Source organism: Octodon degus, unplaced genomic scaffold, assembly GCF_000260255.1.
Source record: "Octodon degus isolate 3935 unplaced genomic scaffold, OctDeg1.0 scaffold00154, whole genome shotgun sequence".
NCBI classification, from domain to species: domain Eukaryota; kingdom Metazoa; phylum Chordata; class Mammalia; order Rodentia; family Octodontidae; genus Octodon; species Octodon degus.
The window spans coordinates 2,021,826-2,030,251 of NW_004524730.1; the positions used below are offsets into that span (position 1 = coordinate 2,021,826).

The following is an 8,426-nucleotide window of genomic DNA, read 5'->3' on the forward strand; positions in this document are numbered from 1 at the left end:
CTCAGTAAGGCATGTCCCCTTGCCTTGTCTTGTGGACCCCTGGGATAGAGGCCGAGTGGGACTTCACACTGCCATCCCCAGTTAGGACATGGATAGCCAGATTTAAGAGATGTGCCCAAGGGCCCTGCCCAGAGCAAATGGACAGGATAGGCCTAGGACCCCAGAGTTTTGAGTTCTAGGTCAAGAGTTTTCTGCAAGAGAAATATCCTAATGCCGCAGCCCATTCATAGTGGTGCAGTGGCAACCAAGACAGGCAGAGTCTGCACCAAGCCCCTTAAACTTGACCCAAGTGATATCACCTACTGACCAGCCACAGGGTGGCTCAGTCTCATGGTCCAAGCTCTTGGGGCACAGCACCCTGCTCCCCATCATCAATACCCACACCCACACACACCTGGTAACAGCTCTTCAGCAAGCTGCTGGAGGCCCCTGTTCGGGCTATGACTAAACACCAAGATAAAAAAAAAAAAAAAAAAAAAAAAAAAACTACAGTTTTGCAAATGTGCAATGCCCAGGAATGAACAGCACAGTTTCTTCAGCTCAGGCCCTACGGCTTGCCCCTTCCCTTTTACAGGAATCAGCTCACTGATTGTGTTGTTCAGTTTGCAGAGCTCTCTGCTTTGTGTTTTCTTCCGCGCTGGTGCTCTGCATCCCTGAACCTTTCTTCATTCAGCTGGGATCTGGGAGGCTCTGGGACTCCCATGCAGAGCTCTCCTGTGCACCCTACCATTTCCCCTCCCAGGGTCCCTGCAACCCCCAGAGGGCCCCCCGCCCCACAGAGATGGCACAGGGAGAGCAGGGCCTGCCAGTCCCACAGCTGGTCTGTGGTAGCAGATGCCCAGGACCTGACACTTTCTCTCAGGCTGCCTGACTCCAGCTCATTGAATCCCACGCTCCCAAAGCAGGTATTCAAGCTGAAAAGGAAGTGGACAGACAAGAATGCAAAGCACAGCCTCGGCGAGGCGTGAGGGTGCACACCTGTGAGCTCAGCACTGAGGGAAGCTGAGGCAGGAAGAATCTCAGTTCCAGCCTGGGCAACTTAGAGACTTAGTGAGACATGGCCTCAAAAGACAAAAGAGGACTGGCTGGGTAGGTAGCTAAGTGCAAGCTGGGATCAATCCGTAGTACAAGGAAAGGAGGAGAAAAGGAGAGAGGAAGAAAGGAAGGGAAAGGAGGGTAGGAAGGAAATAAAAGAAGGGAGAGAAAGAAAACCAAGAGAGCCTTAGGCTTTCACCTTAGAGCTAAGGTGGCCACTCTGTGTTTGGCTTTGTGCACTTGTTCTAAGGCTCCTGTTTCTCAGGCTCACGCAGTCAGGGCCCCGGAGCTGGCTAGGCTGCAGCCATCTTGCCCAGGAAAAGCAAACCAGAGATCAAGACACCAAAAGAAGTAAGGCCAAAGCACAGACCTAAAACCTCCTGGATCCCTGTGGGCTCAGGGCCACGCACAACAGGCGGTGGTCAGTTTCTTACGTGCTTTTCTTACACACTCACAAGCTGCAGGGTACTTTGATATTGGTCCTACGCATTTAAGGGAATTCCTTTCCTTTGCTATAAGGCCACCTGCCTCTCGAAGAAACCCCAGGCTCCCAGAGGGTTGTCTCCTCAGATGTCTTCTGTGGGCCAAGGCAGAGGGAACCGGTGGGCCTCTGCCCTGGGCCTCAGCAGTGGACATTTTCGTCGCAGTCCACGCCACATGGGGCGCCTCCCCAACACCGGACCTCTGGAAGGCAAGGAACCAAGGACACTACCTTGTACCTGCCGCCTCTCACAGAGCTGGGTCTGCTGAACCCAAACAATCCAACCACGGCCAATAAACTACAAAACCCAGTACTTGCCTAGGATACGTTGCTTTCCAGTCAGGTATCCATGGCTTAAATGTATGACAAGTGTGGTTTGAGGAGAGGGAACACAAAATGTTAGCTTAGCATTTCTGTCACCCCCAGACCTGGTAATATCTCCTCCGGGCTTCAAGGTTTTATATTAAAGTGAAAAGGTTGAACAAATTGATTCCTGTGGCAGAGCACAGAGAGGAGACCCCGCTTGGTCACCCTGATTCCTGTTTGCAGTACTGGGCGCTCCCACAGGCTTCTTTCCATGATGATGTCTAAAATTTCTGAGACGCTCTGCGAAACCTAACATCAAGAACTGCTAGCAAATGACTTCTCCAACTGAGTATGGTGCCTGAAAGGCCCGGAGACACCCAGCAAGTAAAGGGGGGGTCCCCTCTGGCAGGGGTGGTGGATGGTCCAGGAGAGGAGGAGGGCCTGTCTGCACAAACACAACCTTCAGTGGGCCGCAGGTGCCCATCAGGACTTACACAGCCTCCTGGATTGCAGAGCGACACTGAGCCCCAGAGCCCGAAACAGTGATGGGCGCCAGCCCGCGAAGCACTTGAGCACTGGCCCCGAGACTCAAATGCAGGCTTTCGGGAGGGCCACATTGGAGGTCCTCTGGCCAATTAGAGAAGGCAAGGGCTCTCCGAGTCTCATGCAGTGACAGCTGACTGAAGCCGCCCATGAGCCTCCCTCTAGAATCTACCAGAGTGGCCTGCATGGTGCACACATATGTACATACAGGCCTCACTGGAAAGTGTGACAGCATGACCCCTTATCTGTCCCCAGGCTCTTCCCACCGTTACTTGTCAGCCGACCACTGTCCAAAGATTTTACACAGAAAATTTCAGAAATAAACAACTCACAAGTTTTAGATAACTTTCATTACAGTTGTTGCTATCATTGTTCTATTTTATTATTATTTATTGTGAATCTTTTTCTGTGTCTAATTCATAAATCAAACTTTCTCATAGCTACATATAAGCAGGAAAAAACACAGTGCCTTTGGATATAGGGCTGGTAGGATCCAAGGTCTCAGACATCCACTGGCAGTCCTGGGCCTATTCGAACACAAGAGACTACTGTGTGAGGACAGTGTGACTGGTGGGTTGGGTTTTTCCTTCTTGGAGGTTTTCTGGGAGGTGGGAGGGGTGTAGGTTGAGAGTTAAGGTTTCATAGAGTAAAGCCCTGTCTTGGTATAAATCCATTGAGTTGACAACCTACTGAAAAATTACGTCCAGCGAGGTAAACTAAGGGCCTTGTAGGCTCACTCCCTGAGGCTGCTTGCTGGGGCCCTGACAGTCACCTGCTGCAGGGGTGTGGTGGAGCACTGGCATCCAGACTCTGAAGCACCCGCACCAGGATCCACTCTCCCATACACACACCGAGGCTCCTGATACGGGTGGCTGGCAACTGTGTGGTGGTCCTAGGACTTCAGGGGTGCTGGCGAAGGCAGCTGGGTGTGGGAATACTGTCATCCTTTAACCAACATGACAACTGTTCAGCCAGGGCTACAATCCTAAGAAAGGAAGGACAGAAGAGAGAGAGAGATGCAAGGAGAGAGAGGGGGGAGGGAGAGGAAGAAGAAAGAAGAAGAGGAAGAGGAGGAGGAGAAAGAAGAAGAAAGGAGGAAAGGAAGGAAAATAAAACAGCATTACAGCCTTCGGCTTTAGTTTTAATGACAACATAAGGTGACCCCTCTGCATTCTGCCTCGTACTGTGGGAGGCTGAGTGAGGCAAGAGGATCACAAGTTCAAGTCCAGGCTGGGCAACTTAGCAAGATTCTGTCTCAAAAGAAAAACAAGTAACAACATGGGGGATGTGCTTCAGAGCCAAGTCCCAATGCCTGGTGCCACCAAAAGTCAAAACCAAAAACAAAACAAAACAAAAAGCTGCGGAGAGAACAGTGCAGGTCCACACCCTCAGGAGATCTTCTGTGGCCACTTCCCGCAGCAGGCTCTGTGTCCCCAGCTCTGGGGCATGCTGTGGCCTCCCGCCAAAGGGGCCCCTGCTCAGCTCAGGTCTGCCTTTGCCTGGACAGCACCTCCCGCAGCAAACAGAGGAGAGCACACCTCCCAGGCGGCAGGACAACTGACAGCCGGGACCTGCGGCCCTGGAGGCATTCTTCCATTCCTTTACCCAGCAGGCACCTTTCCAAAGAGCTGCCTCCTAGACCCGTCACACACACACATGGAGTGTGAACACATGAGCGCACAGCACACATCTGCACGCACACTCACACACGTCTTTGTAATCTCTGTCCTACAGGGCAGCCTGCAGAGATAGTAACAATGACCTTACTTTACAGATAGGAAACATGAGGCTGGAGGCTGTCTCTTGCTCAAAGTCAGAGACAGGAAGAGCCCTGGAGGCTAGCTGAACCCCTCCGCACTCAGCACTCGGATCTGGGCAGAGGCAGGGGCACGGGTGGTCTCCACTCCCTCATGGCAATCAGGAGATCTGAGACAACGGCCGGATGTCAGAGCCTGGGCAGGAAGGGCGGCCCTACCCTGGGACTTCAGGCTAGAGCCCTCTGTCCTCCTGTCCCACCACCGAGTCAAGCGCCGGTTCCCATAGCGACCAGCAGAGGGCAGTACACCTCGTCTTTTCGAGCTTCAAGGCCTTGCTTCTCCAGCACTGGGTAAAGAAAACCATGGGAGAAACCGGCAGCTTCTGGGAACAGGTCCCGAGCAGAGCACGCACATAGTAGGTGCTCAAAGCACAGCTGGAAGCCGCCAGGGCTGGCCGGGGTATACGAATTTTACTCAGCATCGTAATAGGAAAGGGGAACAGAAGCCTCGTGCCCTCTGCCAGCATCCTCCACGCTGTAGGAATTTTCCCCAACCTAGAGTCAGCACCTACTACCTGCCAGGCGCAGGTGACACCGGCACAACCTTGTTCCCTGCCCAGGTCGTGTTCCTTCGGCAGAGCCTCCTTCCGTTCCCCTCCTCTTCCCCGACACAGACAACGCAGAGCGGGGGCGGGTGGTCGCTGTCTCCCGGGGAACCATCAAGGTACAAATTGGCTAGGCTTGGGGACCTGCAAGGGACCTGCGAGGCAGGGACGAAGTCCTCGGTAACACGTGAGAGCCCAGCGAATGCGACACCCGAGCTTGTCCCTGCCTCCAGGGTCACAGCTGTCTCCTGCGGGCTCGCTGTGACTCGCACAGACCCCGTCCACTCGCGCGCTCCCCGGCGCCACCAAGTCCCGCGGGGACAGGCTCTGAGCGGCGCTGACCCTCACGTAGGAGGTAGCAGAAGCTCGGGCCTGCGCCGACCCGGACGCCCTTTCCTGGGGACCGCTCCAATGCCCTCGTGCTTGTTGTGCGCCGACCTGGGCGCAGACCCAATCCCTATCGCAACTTAAGCCGCTCCTGCTCCTGCAAGGTCACGCTCAAACACTCAAGCCTAGAGAAACCCGGAGCAGAAAGTCGCGCCGCCGTCCGGGTTCTGAACAAGCTGGACCGCCCCCAAGTAGCCTCACCCAGAACCACCGTAGGGTGAATGTGCGCTTCCAAGAGGGGCAGACCCTACCCGCGCGGGTCACTTTTCGCTGGAGACGCGCACAAGTTGCTAACTTTTGTCACATTATTTCTTGGCAGCTGCGGCGCCTAACGGGGCTGGGGCGGACCAGGAGTTTCGAGTTGCCACCCCTCCACCCCGCCGCGCTCCCTTCGCCCACCCGGATCCTCCTCTTCCCCTTCTTCCCCCACTCGGCTCGCAGCTGCCGGGTCCCAGGCGCCAACTTCTCGACCCCCTAGGAAGCGGCGCAAGCTGGAGGCGTCCCGGATGCCGAGAGCCAATTCCTGGCTCTGCGCCTGCTCACGGCGGAGCAGGGACTCCATCCAGATAGGATCCAGTGGCCTCTGGTCCGGACCACCGGCAGTTTCCACCTAACCCGAGACCCTGTGTGAACTCCAAAGCGCCTGCGTCTCCCGGATAGCGCCCCACAGCGGCCCCGGCTGGTGAGACCCACCCTGGTCTGGGGCGCAGTGTCACTGGGGTGGCTCCGGGGACCACTGCTCGGAGCGTTGTTAGGTTCTCGGCGACACCTACGGTCAGCACCAAAGACCGCTGAGCCCGAGCCTCCTTGGGGACCTTCGTTTCCCGGAGGCCCCGGAGGTCACTAGGCAAGTAGAGGGGTCTCCCAACGGTTTTACTTCCTCTCGAGGCGGGGGCTTCAGTTCCACCTCTACTGTCACACCCTCCGGGTCTCCTTCCCACTCCCCAGTTCCCGGGTCAGGGAATCACCCCTGCACTCGGGGAGAACACGCGAAACTGTCCGTGCCCCGAGTCGCGCGGACACCGACCCCGCGCACCCCGAGCCGCGACAGGCTCCGAGCGCTCACCGGCTGGAGACACGCTGGAGTTTCCCGGGTTTGGGCAGGGAGGGGGTCTCGGAGGAGTACGGGGGAAGCGGCTACTCACCCGCGCGGCTCTCGTCGCCTCGGGCTCCCCTCTCTCCTTCCTCCTCTCTCGCCTCCCTCTGGGTGAGGGCTCTTTGTCTTTGCAAAGTGTCGAAACTGTCTGGCATAGTGGGGCTCCGCCGGCGGAGGCTAGCGCCGGGGACGCGGGAGGCGGGGTGGGGATGGGAGCGGTCTCGGGAAACCTTCCTCCCGGAGTGGCTGGGCGGGAGGCGGGGCCACCAGGGAGGAGCCGCCTTTGCCCGCCTGCGGGGCACTAGCCGGGCCACCGCCTCCGCGCACGGCCTTCCCCTTCCTCCGCCCCTCCCGCCGGCCTCGGCTCGGCTTTCCCCAGGCTGAGGCTTCCAGCCAGCCGAATATAGCTCCGCGGAGCCACGTGGACCGCAGCGGGTTGGGCTGAGGCCGGGCCGGGGAGACGCTGGAGGCCGCGGTAGCAGCGCGGGGATGGATCACCGGTCGAAGAGGAGCTCTTAGGGGACAGCTCCGCGACTCTCAGCAGCGGGCCCGCGGGCGAGGCTTAGGGAAGAGCTCCGTTGGGTCAGCAAAGGGGAGCAGGCAAGGGGCTGTGCCGGCGCCCAGAGGGGTCGCTCCTCCGGCTGGCGACCGGGTAGGGCCACCGACTTCTTTTAAGGGCATGAGACGCCAGGTGGGATTTAGGGAGTTGCAGAGCGGAGTGCGGCAGGCCCTGGGACTGGTGCGGCCAAGCGTCAGCCCTTCTCTCCCGCCCGCGGCGGAGTTCCCACCTCAACGAAGAGGCTGCAGCGAGACCTAGAGTGTGGCAAGGCTCGGCCGGAGAGCTGGCCGGGGCCGGCGTTACAGCAGCTTGGGCTTTGGTTCCAGGGTCTGGTGATCGGTTTGCTTCCCTGTCTTCTGGGAACGCGAGGGCTGCGCAGACTGGTTTTGCTGTAGGGTAGATGGCTGCCTCACAGCTGTACACAAGGTTTAAGAGGCATTTCTGAGAAGTCTGGGTTTTCCGCTATAATCCTCTCTATGGGACTACCTAGCTCTGACAACTTTTCAGTGGAATGTTAAGCGGAAAAGGGTGCCCAGGGCTTTGTTCATTCTTGCAGCTTTCGCTGCTCCAGTGGGAGAGGGGAGCCTTTTGCAGTGGGGGCGGGCAGCACCGCTAGAGAGCTGCGGTGGGGCAGGAACTCCGCCCAGGAGCGAACTCTGCCACGCTGTCTGCGCGTGGACTCGTGCTGCCTCGGAATCGCTGTGCGTTGCTTTGCTTCTCAGCGCCTGAGAAGAGGTTGTAATAACGAAGGGAATTGGGGCATGCAGAGCACCTCGGACTGGGCTTGCTTCTGCTGCGTGCCAAGTCTGAGTTCTCTGTGGCCTTCTGCAGAGGAGGTCCTTGCCCATTCAGGCAGGTGGCTTGCCCTCGAGGGTCGGGTGGGTGGAGGTGCTAGGAAAGACTTCAGCGAGAGAAGAAAGATTCAGAGGCCAGAAATAGATTTTAGGGGAGCAGGGTTTTAATCACTACGAAATGAAGGAAAAGTAGAGGAGAGAGATTCACAGAAAGTTAGAGAACAAAATAAAAGTCCAGGAATATGCAGGCCTCCCAGCCACACTGAGTCACACTGGTCTGTTTCTTGCTTCCCAAGAGCTTGAGAGACCTGCCCTGGGACCTCTTGTCTGACCAGACCATTTTGGTTTTGATGCTAAAGAGGGGCTGTGCCTTTCCTGAAAAGAGTTTTCACCTTCTGAAACTCCAGTAAGGCTGCTGCACCTGAAGTTCTCCAAAGGCATTGCTGGGGAGAGGGAAGGCAGAGCCTAGGAGCAGCAGCACCTGCCTGCCCTCTTCATCACCTTCCGGCAGCTCTTTGAGCTGGGTCACTGGGATTATTAACACCCAGAGGTGCTGCTCAGACAGCCCCGCGGAACTGAGGTGGCCGCCCTCCTGCCTCACAGGGACCACTGAGGTCCGCAGATTTGCACATCTCCCTAGCTGTGTGGCCAGCTTGCTGATGACGGGAGAGTGCTGCACATTGCTCGCTGCTGCCTGAAGACCTAGGCTGGCTGCATGGTAGATGCTCAGCATGATTCAGATACTGGATGGATTAGCCAAAGCAGCGGTGTTGCTTGCAGGGAGATTGGAAAACTGCGGTGCTAATGTTAGGATTACTGCATCCTAGTTAGTACATTCTATGAAAAGCAGTTCTGGTTGGGGAA

At 57.0% G+C, this 8,426-nt stretch overlaps 1 protein-coding gene across 3 annotated transcripts in view; it reads right to left on the reverse strand.

The window, feature by feature from the left end:
- Window positions 1-6,455, reverse strand: part of St3gal1 (ST3 beta-galactoside alpha-2,3-sialyltransferase 1) — a 71,336-nt gene extending 64,881 nt beyond the window's left edge. For 2 of the 3 annotated variants that reach the window (XM_023702595.1, XM_023702598.1), the window contains exon 1: window positions 6,259-6,455. The gene's annotated coding sequence lies outside the window, so the exon portion shown is untranslated. Of the gene's footprint in view, window positions 1-5,364; window positions 5,378-6,258 lie in introns of those variants that run through there. The other variant, XM_023702597.1, reaches the window with a different exon arrangement.
- Between the last annotated feature and the right edge of the window lie 1,971 nt (window positions 6,456-8,426).